The sequence below is a fragment of the Protopterus annectens genome, chromosome 7.part0 (genome assembly GCF_019279795.1).
Source record: "Protopterus annectens isolate FY-2018-M chromosome 7.part0, PAN1.0, whole genome shotgun sequence".
Classification (NCBI taxonomy): domain Eukaryota; kingdom Metazoa; phylum Chordata; order Ceratodontiformes; family Protopteridae; genus Protopterus; species Protopterus annectens.
This window is the reverse complement of record NC_056739.1, coordinates 1,527,108,700-1,527,128,982: the sequence shown is the minus strand read 5'-3', so window position 1 is coordinate 1,527,128,982 and position 20,283 is coordinate 1,527,108,700. Positions and strand designations below refer to the sequence as shown.

The 20,283-nt window shown below is 41.2% G+C and overlaps 1 protein-coding gene across 2 annotated transcripts in view; it reads left to right on the top strand.

The window, feature by feature from the left end:
• The window catches only part of VGLL4 (vestigial like family member 4), a 1,022,072-nt gene that overhangs the window by 32,412 nt on the left and 969,377 nt on the right, over positions 1-20,283 (top strand). The window contains exon 2 of one of the 2 annotated variants that reach the window (XM_044078064.1): positions 12,236-12,363. The exons of the other annotated variant lie outside the window; for it this stretch is intronic. The gene's annotated coding sequence lies outside the window, so the exon portion shown is untranslated. The remainder of the gene's footprint in view (positions 1-12,235; positions 12,364-20,283) is intronic. 2 annotated transcript variants of the gene reach the window in all.

The following is a 20,283-nucleotide window of genomic DNA, read 5'->3' as shown; positions in this document are numbered from 1 at the left end:
AAGTGATCCCCCCATCCTCCCATCCAATCATCAAGAGTTTTCTTGAAGAGTGCTAATGAGGAGCTTTGTCTGATATAGACAGGTAGTTTATTCCATAGTATGGGAAGTCTCTTGGACATGAATCTGTCCCTCCAGCATGTTCTATTTATTGTGGTGACAAGGTTTAGGCCCCTAGACCGTGTAGCTCGGAGAGATTGGGATTTCTTTAAGTTGAGCATGTCCAACAGCTTTGGGTTTGACATAGCTTTGTATGTTAGGCAGAGATCGCCACTGAATAGGCGATATGTGACGGAGTAAAGCTGGAGTTTTTTGAGACTGTCTGCATAGGGCATCTGTTTGAGGCTGGTAATCCTCTTTGTGAGGTATTTCTGTGGCCTTTCCAGTTGTTGTACATGTCTTGTGAGGTACATACCAAAAGGGGCGTTGTACTCTATAATGGGACTAATGAGTGATGAGTACAGGGGAACAATGACCTCTTTTTTTCCTGGATGAGAAACCTTTTGTGATGAGGTGTGCCACGTAGAAGGATTTCCTGACTACTGTGGCGATGTGATTCTCAAAGGAGAGACTACTGTCCACCTGTGTCCCAAGGTCTGTTATCACACTTTTGGTGTTAAGTAGACTACCGCCTGTGTGGTAGTTCATGGGTACCGAGTTTTTACCAAAAGGGATGACGGTGCACTTTTTGGCATTGAGCTTGAGGCCATGGCTTTGACACCAGGCATCTGTCTCGGTGAGACCATTTTGTAGGATGTCCACATTGTTAGGAGTTTTGATTTTGGCTCCTAGTTTGCAGTCATCTGCGAGCTTTGTTAGCCAAAGGCCTTCTGTGTTAGCTTGTACTTCACAGAGAAGTAGATACCAAACAGGAGAGGACCCTGGACTGAACCCTGTGGTACTCCACTTTGTCACTGGTCTGAAGTTGGATTTAGAGTCTGCTACTTTCACAGTTTGGGTTCTGTCAGTGAGCCAGTTGGCAACCCATCTTGTGACATAGGGATTTATAGTTAGTTTGGTGAGTTTATCTATAATTCCAGAGTGGGGGATGGTGTCAAAAGCCTTGGTGAGATCTAGATAGGCTGTGAACCACCTTACCCTCATCTACAGCTCTGGTGACCACTTCACAGAAGTTTAACAGGTTTAGGAGACATGATCTGCCTTTTACAAACCCGAACTGGGTAGGGTCCAGAGTTTGGAGATTATCAATGTCATTGTTTATAAGTTCCATAGCCTTGCAGACCAGGCTCGTCAGGCTAATGGGGTGGTAGTTCCTGGGGTCCATTGTGGCTCCCCCTTTGTGGAGTGGGATAACCGTTGCTGTGTGCCGTTCAGTGGGCACAAAGCCTGAGGTGAGGCTGTGATTGAACATGGTACTTGGGTGGGGTACCAGTTCATTCTGTAGTTCGTGTAGAACGCAGTCTGGGATGTTGTCAGGTCCCATGGATGCTGTGTTCTTGGCTTTGGAGAGTGTGTTTTTACCTGTGCAGCCGTGATTACAGGAACTTTGCATTCTTCCGGTATATAAATGGGCTCTTTAGGGGGTGAGAGAGGGGTAATGTCCTTTAGGGGGTGAGAGAGGGGTAACGTTAGCACTGAACCTATCTGCCAGGATGTTGGCAATATCAGTTGGTTCTGTATATTTAGTGCCGTTGTGCTGTAACTCGGAGCAGATCTGAGTGTTGCCATTGAGATTCTTGACAGCTATAGAATGCTTTGTGGTCTTTAGAATGAGTGGCGATTTTTTTTTTCGTTACTAGCTTTCGAGGATTTTATATGGATTACTGAGGCTGACCAGGGAGTTCCTCCAATCATGGGATTTTACTCTTTTTTGCAACAGTTTCTTTCTTCTGTTGTAGAGTTTGTTTATGGCAGGGGACCACCAGATTGGCTTCCTTTTTTTGGAGGATAGCATCTTGGTACCATTGGGGATTGCACGATCCATGCACTCGTGTAAGTGCTTATAAAGTGCATTTGTATAGGATTCAGCAGTCATACCTCTATTGTCCGTCAGCATGGGTGTCGTGAAGTTTGCCACTTCTGTCTTAAGCATGAAGTTGGCTTTGGAGAAATGTTTTACGGTGGTTTCCCTAATGGGGGTGTGTGATGTGGATGTCTAGGGTGATTAGCTTGTGGTCATATCTGACCAATGAGGAATTGACCTCTGGTGTGGAGCACTGGTTGCCCATGCTGGTAATGACCAGGTCTATGATATTGCTGCCCCTGGTGGGGGTGTGGATAGGTTGATCCAAGGCATTGGAATTTATGAATTCCAGAAAACGTTGAGCATAAGAGTTGGTACATGAGTAGTTTTCCCAGTTAATGGTGGGGTAGTTGAAATTGCCCATTATTAGGGTGTTCGTTTATACCCTAACATTTTCCAGTGCATCAAAAAATGAGGAGGGGGGATCTGTAGTACGCTACAATCTGGATTGCAGTCTTGCCCAGAGTTAGTTGCACTTGGATAATCTCAGATGCATTATGTTGTGCAACTAGCCTGGAGGTGTGGATATCCTTAATGAATATGGACACACCTCCACCTTTAGTGTTTCGGTCCAGGTTAGGTGGCCGAAAAGGTGTGGTATGAATTATAGCCTGGTAATGCAGGGTGTGCTGTCTGGAGCCTTGAACCAGGTCTCTATCACTGCACAGATGTCGGTGTTCTCCATTTTAAGGAGTGCCTCAAGTGAGTGCATTTTGAGGTTTAGACTTTTAGCATTGAGTAACATTGCCCTCAGGTTTTGCTTGCTTGTACCTGTTATGGTGGTGAATTTGTCATTTGAACCTTGCCTAAAAAAGGCACTATAGGGGTGGCAAGAGCCTTAGCCAGTATCCGGAATCCCAAGGGCGACATGTGCAGGCCATCTCTGGCAAAGCATCGTGGTTTGTCGATCATGTCGTCCCAGGCAGACAGATACTGGATCCCCTTAGAATGACACCAGAAGCTTAGCCAATTGTTGAAGTCAATCATTTTGTCCTTGTACTGTAGTATAATTCTGGGTGATGGCAGGATGCTACTCAGGGCTAGGGTCATACCTGCCTGGGCTGTAAGATCGGACAGCTCCTCCATGTCTCTCTCCATATAGTCCAGGTAGGTACTTCTCAGGTCATTCACACCAACATGGACAATGACAGAGTCATATTTGTACTTGCTGTGGAGTGACCTGAGTGCGTGCTTTATGTGGCAGATCCTGGCACCTGACAGGCAGCTGACTAACTTTCTCCTTGTTTAGCCTGGTGAGTGGAACATCAGTGTGCCTAACTATAGAGTCACCTATGACTAGAGTGTTGGGTACGTTGTTATTCCTTATGGGCTGTGGTTGAGTGGCACTTTGTGGGCTGTGTCTCATTTGGGTTGAGTTGGGGGGTGGAGGTTGCTTGCATTTCTGCTTTGGAGGTCATTGCTGCTTGGGCAGATATTTATTGAGAGCCTCCATGAATGTAGGTGTGTGTTTTGTGTTTCTATATGTGTGTTTTGGTGCTGTAGATTTTGAGGGACTATGTGATGAGTGTGATGTGGTGCAAGTGTTTACCTTCCCCTCTTAAATGTCTAGTCCAGTCTTGGGTGAAGAGAGCTTTGCTTCCAGTTTGGCTATATAAGTGCATCTCTCACAGGATGTAGTGTTGGGTGGTAGGAGGAGAGGGTTGTCTGTGTGGTTTATTATTGAAATGCCGATCCTGACATGGGCGACTCGACTTGCACGAAGGCGAAAATGCGATCGTCACCGCACCGAATCCCAAATGTGCGAACGGCAAAACCTCGCCCCTTTCTGACCCATGGTAGCATGGGTGTGGAGGTGTTGTGCGGCCGGTAATGTCGAACTTCAAATGGGTTTCGCTAGTGAACAGTTTTCGCGGTTTCAGTTTGCGAAAACACGTCGATGAGGTGGCCGTCCGAACAAAGTGCATTCGCTTATTCAATAGTAAACCGTCTGTGTACATGAGGCAATTGCTGCATTGCCCCAAGATGCCCAGAGTCATCAGGTAAACAAGAGAAAACACCGGGAGCTGGCCTTAGACATGCCTGGATAGGGTCTTATTAAGTACTAAAAACTGTTTTCCTCTATACAAGTGAGGAAAGTTGAGTGCTGTAGTAAATTTGTAGCTTATTTAGTGCTTACAATGAGTTGTGAACAAGTGCTGAGCTCAAAGAAACAGATTTGAGTGCTGAAACTAAAAAGCTGGCTAGTTCTAAGAAACAAAATTAAGCTAGAAGGCTTCCCTCCAACACAGAAAGGCTTGGGGGCTCAGAAGCTTGCAAACAGTCCTGGATACAGCAAATCTGTATCTGGACTACACTACTTGCAGGAAAGGCAGGAAACAAGCTTAGAAATTTTTTGTAAAGGGGAAAGGAGGAGCAGAAACTAAGTGGGTTGGCCTTCTCAAATGTTCTCCCCTCAAATTAAAGAAAGATGATTAAAGAACATAAAATGATAACTGACATTATAATTCTGACGCATTACTGCAGCAAAACATATCTTTAGTATTCACTAGCACTGCATATTTCATAATACGGTTCATACCCATATCATAAATTATATATTAACTTTACAGTTCCTTTAATCCTTTGTCTTGTATTCCTTTCTTGAGGAAAGTTTCATCTCTTGTAGGAGATCCTGGTATGCACCCAACATACATTTGTCCACTTACTAGTCTGTTAGTCCCTAGTGATTAATTCTTTCCATACAGTAATATTAAACGTATCTAAATCAATCCACATTTAACCATTTAATAGCCATTTGTGGTTTAATGGTTTCACTGATATTTGAAAACATAGCTGAACTTTGGTTTACTATATTTTTATGTTGCCATTCAGTGGCAAATACTGCTTAAGCTTGCCAACATAATCCAAGTCTCACATTTAATAGACTATATGGAAATATCTGCTGCTGCTTACTGTTTGGATTTGTATAGCTAGAGCTTGCTGATAAATCATGTTGCTATTTCCATTTTATGTATGAGGCTTGCATGATGCTACAGGGGCTGAGCACTACAACAGCACTACAACAGTAAAATAGTCAGGTTGTGACATTACTGTTTCAAAGAATATGATTTGGTGATGGTGGTTGTTATATTATTTCCAGCTATCCCCTTCTCTTATGCAACTGTTTCACACAACAGATCATCCTTATAAATGGTCTACTTTAGTGGAGGTTTGAGGAACTTTTTTTCATTTCAGTTGTATTGAGCAGGTTGGTGGACTGGACTCTTGGCCTTTTTTCAGCTGCAACCTATTATTGACAAGTAATTTATTTAAATATTTAAACAGTGAAAGAAAATTGTAGTAAGTTGTTGCATGTAAATAGTGGTTCTTAAAACAAATGACACATTCGTTACTTGCATACAGTTCTTCAGCCAAGAGACCAGGATACATGACAGCTAAAAGAGTACTTTTAGGGTGATTTTATATGGCACTTGTATTCACCCCACTGTACTTCTGACTTTAGGTTACAGTTCTGATCTTTGGAACAGAAGCAGACTGCTTATTTGAAGAGTGTTACTTTAAATTATTTCTGTGTATGTGTATAAATTTTGATGGTGGTGCTTTGCTTGAGCAATCCAGAGTATAGAATAGAGGATGCTAAAAGCCTCACTGTAAGATGTGAGGGAATGATGTGTAATAGTTAATGACAAAATGGCAGATGTTTGGTGAATGTATTCTAGATATTGACCTGAAGTTTATTATTTTGTCTCTGAGGAACAGTATCAGAAATGTTCTATATTAAGGAGCAGCAGTTTTAGATTGCCATTAGATTCACAGATAGTAATTTTATTGCTGCTAGTGTTTTAACAGTAGGATTCCACTGATGGCAAGGAGATCATGGTCTATGGATTGGTTCTATCTTGCAAACTCTGAATCTATGAGTAAGTGTGACAGTTTTACTTACTGTTAGCTGTTCAGTTTTGAGTACCGGAAGGTAATTTACCATCAGTAGGTTCATAGGTTAGTACTAAGCTAACTGCCCTTGTGAGCCATTTTAAGCCTAGTCAATTATCCCTTGTGAGACTAAAACCATGCACCTTGTGTTTGTAAGGCAAACACCTTAACCATTAGGCCACCCTCCCAAGTAAGCCAAATTCTAGGGTAAATAACTAAACATTATTTGGCTTGAGAAAGACCCTTGCTTCCTTACTGAATAACTTTTTTCATAGCTGTTTGTTTTTATCTACATGGAAGTTGAATGACAAGAGTCTAGCCATAGGCCTAATTTTAAGTTGACCTATAATTTCAACTGTACCTACTGTAGAAATGATTGGCTGTGGGAGTTTAATTTTTGTCCAGCATTATGCTTTATCGAATAGCATAGCTTAAATTTTGGTAAAATTTATTTTTAAAGACATCTGCTGAAATCGGTTATGATGCAACAAAGAACTAGGTCGTGGTTAATTGTGGTGTTCTATTGGCAGAAGGCTCCTTATAAGTAATGCTGGAATGGCAGAAGGCTCCTTATAAGTAATGCTGGAACCGCTTGTAGGATAGTATAAATTTCAGTACATGGTGACAGAGAGTAATAGTATTTGTAAGTATTTGAACTTTGAGGGGTCCCACCTTTGGTTATTGGCTAGTAGGAGGTAAAACATTCTTGGTGTGCAAGCTGAAATTGTGCTAAAAGGGGTAGTCTTTAAACCATGAAAGTCCACCTTTGTGATGGCCATAGAATTAGAAGTACTTGTACGTGATACGCAGTTAAATATCTTTGTCACATCTGCAAAGACTGACCCATTTCAGTACAAGTGATAGTTGTATGTGGTAATTGTCAATTGTTGTGCTGTGGCTTTTTCTGAAGCCATTCTATTACTGAGGAGTCATGACATCTGACCCCAGGGGTTGGGGATACTACAGCAGTATCATATTGTATAGACAGTAATGTTAAGGTCGAAACGGGTTTAAAGGAGTCTGTGTTCGAGTTTGAGGTGACATTACCAAGTAACAGCACTGTCTATAAGTCTTGTAGGCATAGATATGTGCTTGAAGTGAGGCTGGTATCCTCCATGTGGATGTGGGCTAGTAGTAAAAATATAGCCTAGTCTATAACATTTGGAATGTAGTCCATCTGGATGTTAGGAATGTTCCCAAGTAGTTTACTGACTTCTTTCAAGGTTACTATCCAGTAGCAGACAGAGGGTTTGTAGCCAGTTGTTTCCTTAGGATTGCATTCTAAAAGATCATAATCTGGAATATAAAACTGGGATGAAGTTCCAAAATAATTGTTACAACTGAACCATTAGTGAGATTGCATTTACATAAAGTCACGTCTTTCCGGAAATTTTTTTGGGAGGTCTATAATGCTGAAAAGATTTTCTTTTTGAGGTATTCACTCTTGACATTTCTGATTTCAAAACTCATTTGAAATGTTAAGTAGGTGTCACAGCTTGCATAGCATGAGTTTACTGTTTGCACCTTTTCTGGGATTTGCTGATGATATTTCAAGAGTCTTCTCATAGCTGCATTTAGCCAATGAACAATAGAAGATCTTGTTCTTCTAGCTGTTAGTAGGAACATTTTTCTTGGTGTAGCATCATAAATGCCAAGAAAGTACTTAGTGAGTTATCTAAGTTGTGATGTTAGTGATGGTTATTTTGCTGTAGCATGTCCACTCAGCAGAGACAGTTGGCCATTTGATATAAAAGAGCAAGAGGCTAATTCAGGGCCTGGCATACTGTTTTCTGAGGGGAAAAAAGGAATATTATGTACTGCTCACAAAAGGGGGTTGTACATGTGCTGAATCTGGTTTATTTCTCTGACACCAGTCTATTAACTTGTGCTTACAAGATTTGGTCCTGCAGGCTTGCTGAGTGGGTAGAGAACACCGTCACCAAACATCTATCGCCAAGAATCACAATGTGGAACATGTAACACCGTGTGGTTCTGGTCCTGAACTGTGTCACCATTTGAAATGTACTTTGTGCAATAAGTGTTCTTGAGGACGTTGACCATGAGTATCTTTTTTTTTTTATAGACAGCAAAGCATAGGTGGACAATATTGAGTCCTTAAAATGCTTAAAGGTTTTACTCCTGTCCAAACAGAATCTACATTTCAGAGATATGTAGGAGTAATGGAGACATACTTTGAAAACAGCTGGTGAGATGGTTTACTGTTATATGAATAATTTTGTTGAAATTGTGGCGTTGGATTCAGTGAAGGGATTCCATATTGCATGAAGTGATTGTAAATTGTCACTAGTTAGGTATAGGAAGCAAAAAAAAGCAGGGTGCTGATTAGATGCCTTCTGCTACTTGCACTTTAAGGAGGGGGGAATATTCAAGCTCCCCATTATTGTCTGCCTCTGCTTTTTGCAGCAGGAGTTGCTTTGTTGTGCGTCATTCAGATTCCCAGACCCTACAACTTTGTCCCAGATGTTTTCCTTCAATCTTCAGATTACAGACCCATGAAAGGGGAACAGAGAGCACAATCAATTTATGCTGATCTTTCTTGCACATCACAACATCAGTTCTGTTTTGAATAGTGCAGTGCAGACGTTTCTCAAGCCTATCTAGTCTTCATTTCACTGAACAGCTTTATGCGTGAGATTATACTGTTCATTTTTTCAAATCCTGTTCTCGCTACTAAGCTACTGTGATGCTGTGTATTTTTGGAATGGCTCTTATTGTCCCCTGCTCTCTACTGTGAGTATGTTACATCTAGGGGAACCCCCCCCCCCATCCCTGCTCCCTACTATGAGCATGTTACATCTAGGGAATCTCTCACCCCCCCCCCATCCCTCATGATAGGAAAGCAGTCCCTAGGATTCTAAAATTTACATAACCTCTGTCCATAATCCCATAATCAGTGAACTATTTCTAAGTGTAAGTCACTAAAACTGCAGATGAGTCATACATCCGTTGAAAGCGAGTGTGTAGCTGAATATGATTTGACAAGTTATAGCAAGCTGATTTTTTTCTTTCATCATATTCCCTGTTCTGAATTTTATAAGCACAAAATAGCTGTTCATGCATCTTGTAACCACAACAAAATATTCTTGGCGATTGCTAATCTTAGACATAAGTTCTCTATCTTCACCTCACTTGTGTTATATTATTGTCATTTTAAATGTTTCTGGCCATTCTGACAGTGTTGCTCCATTAAAACTGATGCGTGTCTGTGGAGGGAAGATGCCAGCTGTGAAGACTTATTTTTTTAACCAACGAAACTAGAGTTAAAAATGTGGTTTTGTGGCATCCAGCATGTCATAAATGTATTCTTTACTATCATGTGCTACTTGCACAAGTGTATTTTATCTGTCTGTTAACAAAAAAGAATTTTGATTGACATCTGCATCTCTACAAAGTTTACTTTTAGTTATGTTTATCAAATTAATGCACTTATAGTTGTGTTTATTATCAAGGTAGTGTGCTTAAAACAGAAACACAATGTGTTCTGAGTACAGAATGTTGTTCTTCTTTCAGCTTTTCCTGGTTAGGGGTCACCACAGCGGAACTCCGGTCCGCTAATGATTGGCAGTAGACTTTTATGGTGCCAGCTCGATGCCCAACCTTCATCGAAGGCACACCCATTTACGCATGTCTCGAACGCCACTCGACCACGGGGAGGACATGCAGGCTCCACACAGAAGGTGCTCCAGCCGAGAATCGAACGGGAAAACCTCTAGCTGTGAGGTGACAACGCTACCACTGCACCACCGCAAGCTATGGCTTGATAAATTTTGTGTGCTATAAAACAGTGCAGTTTGAAGTATTAATGATACAGCCAGGAATGCTCTGTATACTCAACTAGATGTTTTTTTTTTAAAGTATCAGAAATAGTGTGGTTTACAGAGGTCAGAAAATGCATATAATATTGTATTTGTTATATGTACATTTGCGTATGTTTATAATGAAAATAAAATAAAAGTGTTTTTGAAAAATAAAATGCATATAACTTATCCTAACTAAGGCCTGCAGTGTACAACTGTACACACTTTGCTTACAGATAAGCTTGCACATCTGTAACACTTTTGTAGTTAACAGAGGTGGTAGCTGAAAATGATGCATATATTCTTAATGTGTTTGGGTGCATTTTGGATAAATGGGCAAACTGTTCTTAATAGTGAGGTGAGAAAACAGTGATATGCAGCTGTGAATGAAATAAGAGCCTGATTTTGCTCCAGCCTCCAGTTAGTTTTTTTTTTTTTTTTTTTAATCGGTATGGATGAGCAAAATGTTATCACACTATTGCAATCTGTCTGCATTATCTGCAGTTTAATATTGTTGTTACTTCTGTATAAAATGTTATTTGCATAACTGAACTTAATAGTAAAATAAGTCTGAAAGAAACCACATCACACAAAACTGTTGGAGAGATGCAGTTAATACGTTTCAGTACAGGGTCATCTTTTGTGATCTAACATAGTATCTGGGGATCAAGGAGTTGCATTTTTCAGGAGATAGTTGCAGTCCAAACCATTTAAATTTGGGTAAAAAAATCTACGCTAGGGTTTATCAACAAGGACAGTGGGTGTTTTTTTTAACTTCAGTGGAATTCATTTTGATGAAAAAAGTGTTTGGGAAAAGAATCTAGAACAGAAGCTGCTATTAAAAATGAATGATTAGTAGAGCAGTATTGCATGATAAATATAAAAATCAATCAGAGGAGGTTAGAAAGGATTGGGAAGAGAGACTACAAAGAAGCAGTGGGAGGATGTATGTATATCTTCCAAATAAACAAAATTCAGAAGATGTAGGATTTTTGCTTGGAAATGTTGACATAGATATTTTTGTACACCAAGTAGACTCCAGAGAATTTTTACTCGGGTAGATAGCAAATGTTGTAGGTGTGACGGAAAAGAAAGAGGTACTTGGGAACATATTTTCTGCGAGTGCGGTGGGTTGACGGAATTAAGGATTCCCTGTGGGATGCACTGTCGGAGATGCTGGGTGGGTGGATTGTTGGGACGAGGGGATGATTTTTCTGAGCTATGATACAGAATTGGAATTGCCTAGGTAAGGTTAAGGCCTTGTGTCCAATTATGGTGGCTGCCAAAAAAGCAATTCCTAGAAAATGGAAATCAAAATATAAACCAACTATATTAGAAGTAGTGAATATAGTAATGGAGAACTGGAACTGAGATCTTTAGGAAAGGGTTGGAGCAAAGTATGTAGGAAAAATGGGAATTGTGGGAACAATACATGTTATTGTTTGTCTTTCGGCTTTTTCCCGGTAAAGAGTCGCCACAGTGGAACTCCGGTCCGCTAATGATTGGCAATAGATTTTTACGAAACGCCGAGGTGTCAGCTCGACGCCCAACCTTCAATGAAGGCACGCCCATTTATGCACGTATGTCTTTCGAACGCTACCCAACCGCGGGGAGGGCATGCAGACTCCACACAGAAGGCACTCCCAAGCCAAGAATCGAACAGGAGAGCCTCTTGCTGTGAGGTAACAACGCTACCGCCGTAAAACCGCGGCATACATACAGGGGAGGAATGAGGTTTAAAAGAAGGCAAGACTTAAATGAGCTATGTAATGTTTGACTGAAAATTATTGGGTAGATTATAAATGATGTATAATGCTCACAACTGGGAGTGTGTCAGTATGGTTTGTGATGTAAAATGCTTACAAGTAGGACTGTGTTGGTGCGGTTTGTTTTCATTTATATAAATGTAGAATTGTTTATGTCATAAGTGATGGTTTAATAAAGATGTTTCTTGTTTAAAAAAGGGGGCAGGAATTAATGTAATTTTTGTAGGTTTTATGCTGTATAGCAATATATGTGAAGTATAGTGTTTGTTAATGTTGCTTTATTAATACAGCTTGATTACTTTTGTATAAATGTAAAATTTCCTATGTCACAAGTGATGATTCAATAAAGGTGCGTTTAAACAAAAAAAAAGTTTGGGACAGGCAAGTGTGCTGAGGTTGGGGTGGTATTCAGTATGCAGTTAATTTGTGCAGTTGGTATGTGACCTGGACGTACAGGATGTACAGCACTGCTGCGTTTGGCCAAGGCTTTGGCCAAAATGGATCTGTTTTGGACCAGTCTTTCATCTGGCCTAAAATTAATTAAATAAATAAAATAACAGTACAGCTATGTAGTCATTTCCACACTGCAGTCTTCAGGCTGAAACTTGTAGCACAATATTTCATGGCATAAAAGCAGGGAGAGGCCATATTCCGTAGAAGTGTGTTGGCTTGTATTAGCAGAGCATCGTTCTGCATATTTAAGTGTTTGGTATGAGTGAAACTTGCTCCAAATAGAAGTTAGTCCTTTCATATATTGTCATTATTTTTATTCCAAGGTGATCAGCTGTATATCCTGCCATTGTTTTGCATGAAGTAATAATTATGGCTCTAAATATGGAGAAAGAAGCATAAAGAATCCGCTAGAAGTTGTGAATTTTCCTCACGTTATTGCACAGCAGTGCAGGTAATTTTTAAGCAGTTTTTGATGGTTGTCAGATAACAAGCCTCTCCTGATTGATGTATCTGCTTCTTATGTCTTAGATGGTCTCTTTTAAACAGGAGGAATAAGGGTAGCTAATGTGAAGTGTTTTGTATAGTTGGTGGTTTTACTAGTGAAATATGCAAATATTTATTCAATAAAATAAAATCTTTTCAAAGGCTGCTTTAATGTTAAGTTAAATAGCCCTGAATATTTATCATTTACATACACATGGGAAAAATGATAATGTGGGGAAAACACATTTAATGGTCTGTCCAGTCTGCCTACATAGTTTAGCCTTTGGCCTTGAGCAAGTCACTGATCAACCTTCTGGTCCTGATTCTTCTCTAAGTAGGAACTCGAGTGCCCTGGTTACTGAGAGGGAAAATGAATACATATGTACTCATCCACATATACATATTCATACCTACATACAGAAGCACATTGTTGAGTCCATTAGACGTCAGTCAGCTAGAGTGCTGCAGTAAATTGTTGTTTTTGTGCCTCTGCCTGCATCCGCTCTTGCCACTTGAAAGTACAGGCTATTGGGTATCCTTCTGCATTAAATTCCATGCTCTTATTTTCCTGAAGTAGTTTTACTTGTTCAGAGCTGGTACTCAGTATCTTAAAGCTTCTTGGGAATGTGAAGTTACCCTAAACAGCAGCCAGATTGTCCCTGTTTTTTTTTTCCTGTTTCTGACTCGTATCAGTTTGGAAATATTCTTGAGACTAGATACACTTTCAGCTGTCCAGTCAGCTTGGCCAGTTGCACTTAGCTGTACTAGAACATCTGAAGTTTAATTGCCCCAAGGTTCTTTTGGCCTTTTTAAAACACAACTAATTTTGCAATTTTTTATTCTGAAGATAAAATGCGGAAACAATTTTAGGAGTCTGACAGGAACCAGACAGACATAAATTGGCAATGTCTGTGCATCTTTTGCCCAGGTTATTTTCTGTACTCTGTTGGAAAGAAAGTGTCAAATGTAGCTGTCTCACTGTTAATCATTTCACACCTAAACTGAGCTATGTTTTTCTTGCGCAAGGGATTTTAACAGATGGTCCAGTCCATACCAAAATCACTGTGTTCTGTATATCAATTCAAAATGTTTTCTTTTCTTTACTTTGTAGCTCAATCTTTGAAACGTAAACTGAAGATTTCCTAACATGTCAGATTCTGCCCCATCATTGTGTCCAGCAGACATCATGTTAATTTTATCACCCAGTTTGTAAGCCTGCATGAGAAGTCCTCTCCAAGCAGTATATCTATTCATAAAAGACTTGAACATTTCATGGAATAATTTGCCTTTTGTATGTTTTGATTAATTGCCATCACAGATAACATTCCTAATTTGCACCTTTTCCAGCTAGAAAAGAAGCTATCTTTTGGCCCAGTGTTATAGAAGTATAGAAATAACCTGAAGGTTATGGGAATCTTTAAGAGATAACTGTTCAAGCACAGAAATAAAAAAATACTGTAGAGCTAACCACATAATGTCAGTTTTCTGTAACTACTGGGTGCATACCAGGGCAGAAGGGCACAAGTGGGGAAAAAAAGTGAGTGGATTTTTTTTTATGCAAAAAGAAGTCTTGACAAAAAATAATATCAGACCTTCATTGTGCTTTGTAGGGATGGTTGTCCGGGTTTAATTTTTGTCTTTTCGTTTGGCTGGTGCCAGACTTCATTTACCTTTCTGTGGGTATATCTGTTTAGAAAATTTGCTTGCTGATTATTTCTTTTAATAAATAAAGCTAGTAAAGATTTCACTTTCATGTTTTTTGTGCTATATCTATTCACTGCATGGTAAGGTTTAATCGGTCTCTGTTTGTATATTATAAATAAGGTTGTAGTGTCTGTAATGAAGTATGGCAAGGTTAGGTTATTTATATCTCTGGGTAGGTAGGGTGTGTGGACATTCTAGCCATGTATCTCAGTAAGAAGTTTTTTGTTTTTTTTTTCAGGTTTTTAGCTTATGGTATTTAGGCACTGCATTTGAGCATTTCTGCTCGTTTGCATGTCGCGCAGCACAGCTCACTGCCGTGCAGTTGTGCACCAAAGCCAGACAGTTAACTTTAACAAATTTTCCCTAAAACCCAGGCAGAAATGTCCATCCACTGAGCTCCTCCATGATCAATTTCTGAATAGTCACCCCTAGTGACAGTCTTCAACCAAGCATTATGGACAGTTGAACTACCCTTATTTCTCCTGCCAACCTTGTTGACTTGGGTTTCTGGAGGCAGTGTAGCAACAGACAACCCTCTTCTAATAACACACTGTAGTGCAAAGTTCGAGAAATGCATTTACACCAAGAATCTAGAACCCATGCTCTCTCATTCAAAACCGTAACACAGAGAAGGTTGTAAACTCCTCCACCACTACATATGCTCATAATACCACTTCTCATACACATAGTACGCATCAAACATGTAAGTCCACATACATGGAGGTTCTCTCGTAAAACTTACTAAAACACCTGAGACCTCCAAAACATAAGACCGCTACAACTAACACAGTCTCCACAGCACCCATGACACACAGCAACACCAGTGTCTCACCCACCAAGCCAGTAAGGCATGAAACTCAAACAGATTTTCTTGTAATTGCAGATTCAGTAGTGAGAGGCACAGATGTCCCACTCGCCAGGTTGGACAAGGAGAAAGTCATGGTCAGCTGCCTGTCTGGTTTCAAGGATCACGCATGCACTCAGGTCTCTCAGCAACAAATACAATTATGACTCTGTCATAGTTCATATTGGTGACCTGAGATGTACCTAACTGGACTGTTTGAAGGGAGACATGTTTGAGCTCTCTGAGCATGTGTCCCAGGCAGTATGTCCCTAGCCTTGAACAACATATCATCCTTACCTAGAGTGATGCTGCAGTATAAACAAAAAATGATTTTAATAATTAGCTACGTTTTTTGGTGTCATTGAAAGAGGATTTAGTTCCTGTCAGCCTGCATAGCCATGGTCGACGGACCTCGCTGTTTTGCCAGAGACTGTTTTGCACCTGGCACCTGTAAGCTTTCAGGTCATGCTGCTAAATGCTAGGAGCTTAAAACAAAAACGGCACTCCCTGGAAGCACTTCTGTCAGTAGAAGGTGTAGATGTCTGTGCAGTCACATAAACCTGGTTCAAGGCCCCATAGTGTACCCTGACCTTGCACGGCTACATTGCCTTCCACACCTTTAGACCGCAAAATGAATACGTGAAAAACCAAAGGAGGCAGTGTTTTTATCTATATTAGAGATAAATTCACCACCTGCCTAGTTAGACTGGACAACTCCATGGAATCACTCCAGGTCCAGGTTATGGTGGGCAAGACCCCCATTCAAGTCATACCTGGATATAGATCTCACTCCATGGGTCACAACGCCCATGAAGCCTAATTGACCAAACTGGAGGCAATCCAAATATTCTCAAACACTGGTTATGGGGGTTTTCAATTATTCCACCATCAACTAGGAAACCTATGCTACCCCTACCTTGCTAGCTCAAAAGTTCCTTGACTTTGGTAATGCAAATACTCTGGAACAAATTGTCCATACCCTGACAAATGTGAGCAAACATTCTGGATTTTGTCCTCACCAACATGTCAAACAGATGCACTGCTGCAAATGTCAGACCCTCAGTAGTTAAAACTGAGCACAAATCCTTCACCTTTGAGCAGGCACTAATACCAGAACTCACAAAGGGTGAAGTCAGACTGAAAAATGTCACCAAGGCAAAACTGTACCCTCCTAGGTGAAGGTATAAATGCATTTAAGGCAAGGTGGAAGTGGTAACTATGACACTGAAGCTTACACTAAAGACCTATACAATCGCTTGCATAAGTGTATAAACTCGGCCATACCAGAAAGAATCAAAGCCAGAGCCCCAAGTAAAAACAAGCTGCCATGGTGGACATCCAGCATCAACAAACTACAATAAACGCAAAAAGTTGCTGTCCATGAAAACAAAGGCAAGGCCCCAAGAATGGAAAAGCATCCTTCTCAGCCTTAACAGGCAAATCCGACAACTTGTCAAATTCTCCAAGGGCTCCTTTGAGAGCAAGTACAGCCAAGGATAACTGTAAGGTCTTTTACAGCTATGTACGTAACATAAAGGATAGGACTCAAGCATGTGCAGAACTAGTAGCCAACAGTATCACACACACTGTCCCCACAGAGCTTGCAAACCTGCTAGCAGAAAGGTTTGGTGAAAATTTCACTCCCTTATCCCCTCCTAACGTACAACAAACCTTCTTCAAAACTCACCCCCCCTCCACCCTACATATCTGAAGACAGGTCCTCGAAGCCTTGTCCAAGGCAAAAAAACACAGCCTCTATGGGAACAAACAACATCCCATGTTGTCTTCTAAATAGGCTAAAACATGAACTAGCATCATCACCACTAAGTACCCTTTTCAGTCATGGCCTGACCACAGGCTTTGTTCCTGTGGATTGGAGAACATCAACAGTTATTCCCCCTCCACAAAGGTGGACTAGTAACAGACCCGGGGAATTACAGACCCATAAGCCTGACCAGTCTCATCTGTAAGGCCATGGAATGTATCATTATGGACCTCATAAATAAAGACATAGGTGCCCTACAAACCCTGGATCCTACACAATTTGGCTTTGTGAAGGTCAGATCCTGCCTGTTTAAATTTTGTGTATTTCTTTGAAAATGTGACCAAGACCATTGAAGTCAAATCTGTGTACACTGCATACCTCAACCTGGCAAAGGCTTTTGACACAATCTGACATTCAGGCATTGTTGATAATAAACTTGGCAAACTGAATGCAACCCCCTCCGTTTTAAGATGAGTTTCCAACTGGCTGACAAACTGGCCACATACTATCATAGTCAGTGACTCCATGTCAACCAGCAGACTTTTTACCAGTGGGGTGCCACAGGGGTCAGTGCTGGCTGACCATGTTTACAGACGACTGCAAACTAAGTGCAGTAATTGAATCCCCAAATTATGTCAGTATACTCCAGGAGGGTCTGTTGCAGAACAACGATTGGTGTATTAGTCACGGACTCTGAATGCAGAGGAATACATCTTTATTCCCCTCAGCACAAATGGTGTCCCCTGACACTATCAAATCAATAATAATACCCTAAGTACTAATGAAGTGGTAAGGGACATAAGTTGACTGTGACCTTAACTTCGACCACCATGTGTCTACTGTAGTAAGGAAAGCTTTCTACATAGCATACTTGATTAGTAAAGGAATCACCTTGAGAGCAAAAAAGTTATAACCCCCTATACTTGGCACTTGTCTGGCCCATAATTAAGCAATAACCAACGACGTGGTGTGGTATATTGAAGATTTACACACAGTTGGTGTGGTTTAATCACAAGGGTGAAGCCAGAGTGATTAAATAAAACCAACCGTGGGTAAATTTTAATATACCACAACCACAGTCTGTTATTGCTATTATACAATGATATTATTTAAGAAAAAAAATACTTTTCTTAAATAATATCTTTGTATAACGGCACATTACTGTTCTGCTGGTTGTGGTACACTGCTTCCTTGTTTTGATGTACTGAGCATGCGTATGAGACTTGCATCCCATGCATACCCAGTACATCAATGCTTTGAAATGGAAGCAACTGAGAAAAGAAAGTCTCATTTGCTCCGTTTTTTGCTTTTTTATTTGTTAAAAAAAAAAAAAAAATGTTTTTAGCACTTTATACCAACAGAAAAAAGTCCAGGTGACCAGACCTTTTTTCACTGGTATATTATGGGATTTACAATGTTACAATGGGCATGCTGGCCAATCAGCATGCACGTTTTGGAATATTAATGGGGGGGTCATTGTATAATTGAGTGTAACTCCCCATTTGGCATGTACTGTACTAAGCACCTACAGCAATTAGAGAGACCTCAGAGGTTTCTAACAAAGAGGATCAAGGGGCTCCAGCATGTACCTTACACAGACCAACTAAAGTCCCTGTCGCTATACTCCGTATCGCATAGACTTCTTCATAGGTTCATAGGTTTATACTAGGCTATCTGCCCTGGGGCATTTACAAGCCTAGCCAGAGTGTGTTTGGCTTTCGCCACCTCTTTAGATCGGTTTACTGTGCCTCTGTAGAGTAGGTCACAGAAGATAGCCCTTTTAAGGTTAGTTTACTGTGCCCCTGTCTAGCAGGGACACAGAAGAGATGGATCTCCCATCCACTCGTCAAGATTTCTCTAGAAGAGGGTCAGTGAGGGACTCTGCCTAACATGGGCTGGGATTCTGTTCCAGAGTGAGGGCAGCCTCTGGGATATGAATCTGTCCCTCCAGCATGTCCTATTTATTTCTGTGCTGAGGTTTAAGTCCTTGGAGTGTGTAGCTCTAAGGGATTTGGATTTCCTGAGGTGGAGCATGTCCATTAATTCTGGGTTGGACATGGCTTTATACGTCAGGCATATATCACCTCTGAGTAGGCAGTAAGCAACTGAGTAGAGCTGGAGTTTCTTTAGCCGAACTGCAAAGGGCATCTGTTTGAGTCCCTTGATCCTCTTGGTGAGGTACTTTTGGGGTCTCTCCAGTTGCTGCAGGTGTCTGGTAAGGTACATCCCAAATGGGGCATTGTATTCAATTATGGGCCTGATGAGTAGAGGGGCACAATGACCTTTCTTGTTCTAGATGTGAACCCTTTCATGATAAGGTGGGCGATTTTATAGAAGGTCTTTCTAACCACTCTGGCAACGTGATTGTCAAAAAAGAGGTTTCTATCTACTTTTGGGTCCCCAAATCCCTAATTACTTCTTCCGTACTTAATGGATTACCACCTATGTGGTAATTTGTGGGCACTTTGTTTTTCCCAAATGGGATGATTATGCACTTTCTGGCATTTAGCTTAAGGCCATGGCTCTGGCACCTGTTATCCGTCTCTTTGAGACCCTTTTGGAGGATGCTTGTGTCAGCCGGAGAGTCTATTATGGCGCCCAGCTTGCAGTCATCTGCGAACTTGGTCAGCCATAGTCCTCCCGTATTAGCCTGTACCTCGGAGAAGTATATACCGAACAAGAGAGGTCCCAGGACTGAGCCTTGTGGGATGCCACTTGTAACTGGTTTGGAGTCTGACATGGCACCTGCAATACTGACCATGTGGGTTCTATCCCTGAGCCAGTTTGCAACCCATCTTGTGACATAGGGGTTGATATTTAAGCTGGTGAGCTTATTTATGATGCCCGAGTGGGGTATTGTGTCAAAGGCTTTTGTGAGGTCCAGGTAGGCCGTGTGGACTACCTTCCCTTCATCTATGGCCTTGGTAACTGTTTCAAATAAGTCAACCAGGTTCAAGAGGCAAGATCTGTCCTTAACAAAGCCGAATTGGGTGGGATCCAGTGTCTGGAGGTTACCAATGTCCTTGTTTATAAGTTCCATGATGTTACACTCCATAGCTTTGCAGACCAGACTAGTCAGGCTTATAGGGCGATGGTTTCCTGGGTCTGTTGGTGGCACCACCTTTGTGGAGCGGGACCACTGTTGCTGTACGCCATTTCTTGGGTGCATATCCTGTAGCAAGGCTGAGATTGAACAGTGACTTTATGTGAGGGTTTAGTTCTTCTTGGAGCTTGTGTAAGACGCAGCCCGGGACACCGTCTGGTCCCATTGATGCTGTGTTTTTTGCTTTGGAGAGGGCAGCTCTCACCTGTGCATTTGTGATGTCAGAGAGGCTACATTCTGTTGGGATAGACATTTGGTCTTTTGGGGGGGGGTTTGCACTGAACCTGTCTGCCAGGATGTTGGCAAGGTTTGTGGGATCAGTGTATTTTTTGTCATTTTGTACTAACTCCGAGCGTATCATGGAGTTGCCCCCCAGATTCCTGACATAACTAAAGAAGACCTTGTGATTATCTTTAGTGTCTTGTGCAGTTTTTCTTTCGAAGCTGGCCTTGGGTAATTTTATGAGAGATCG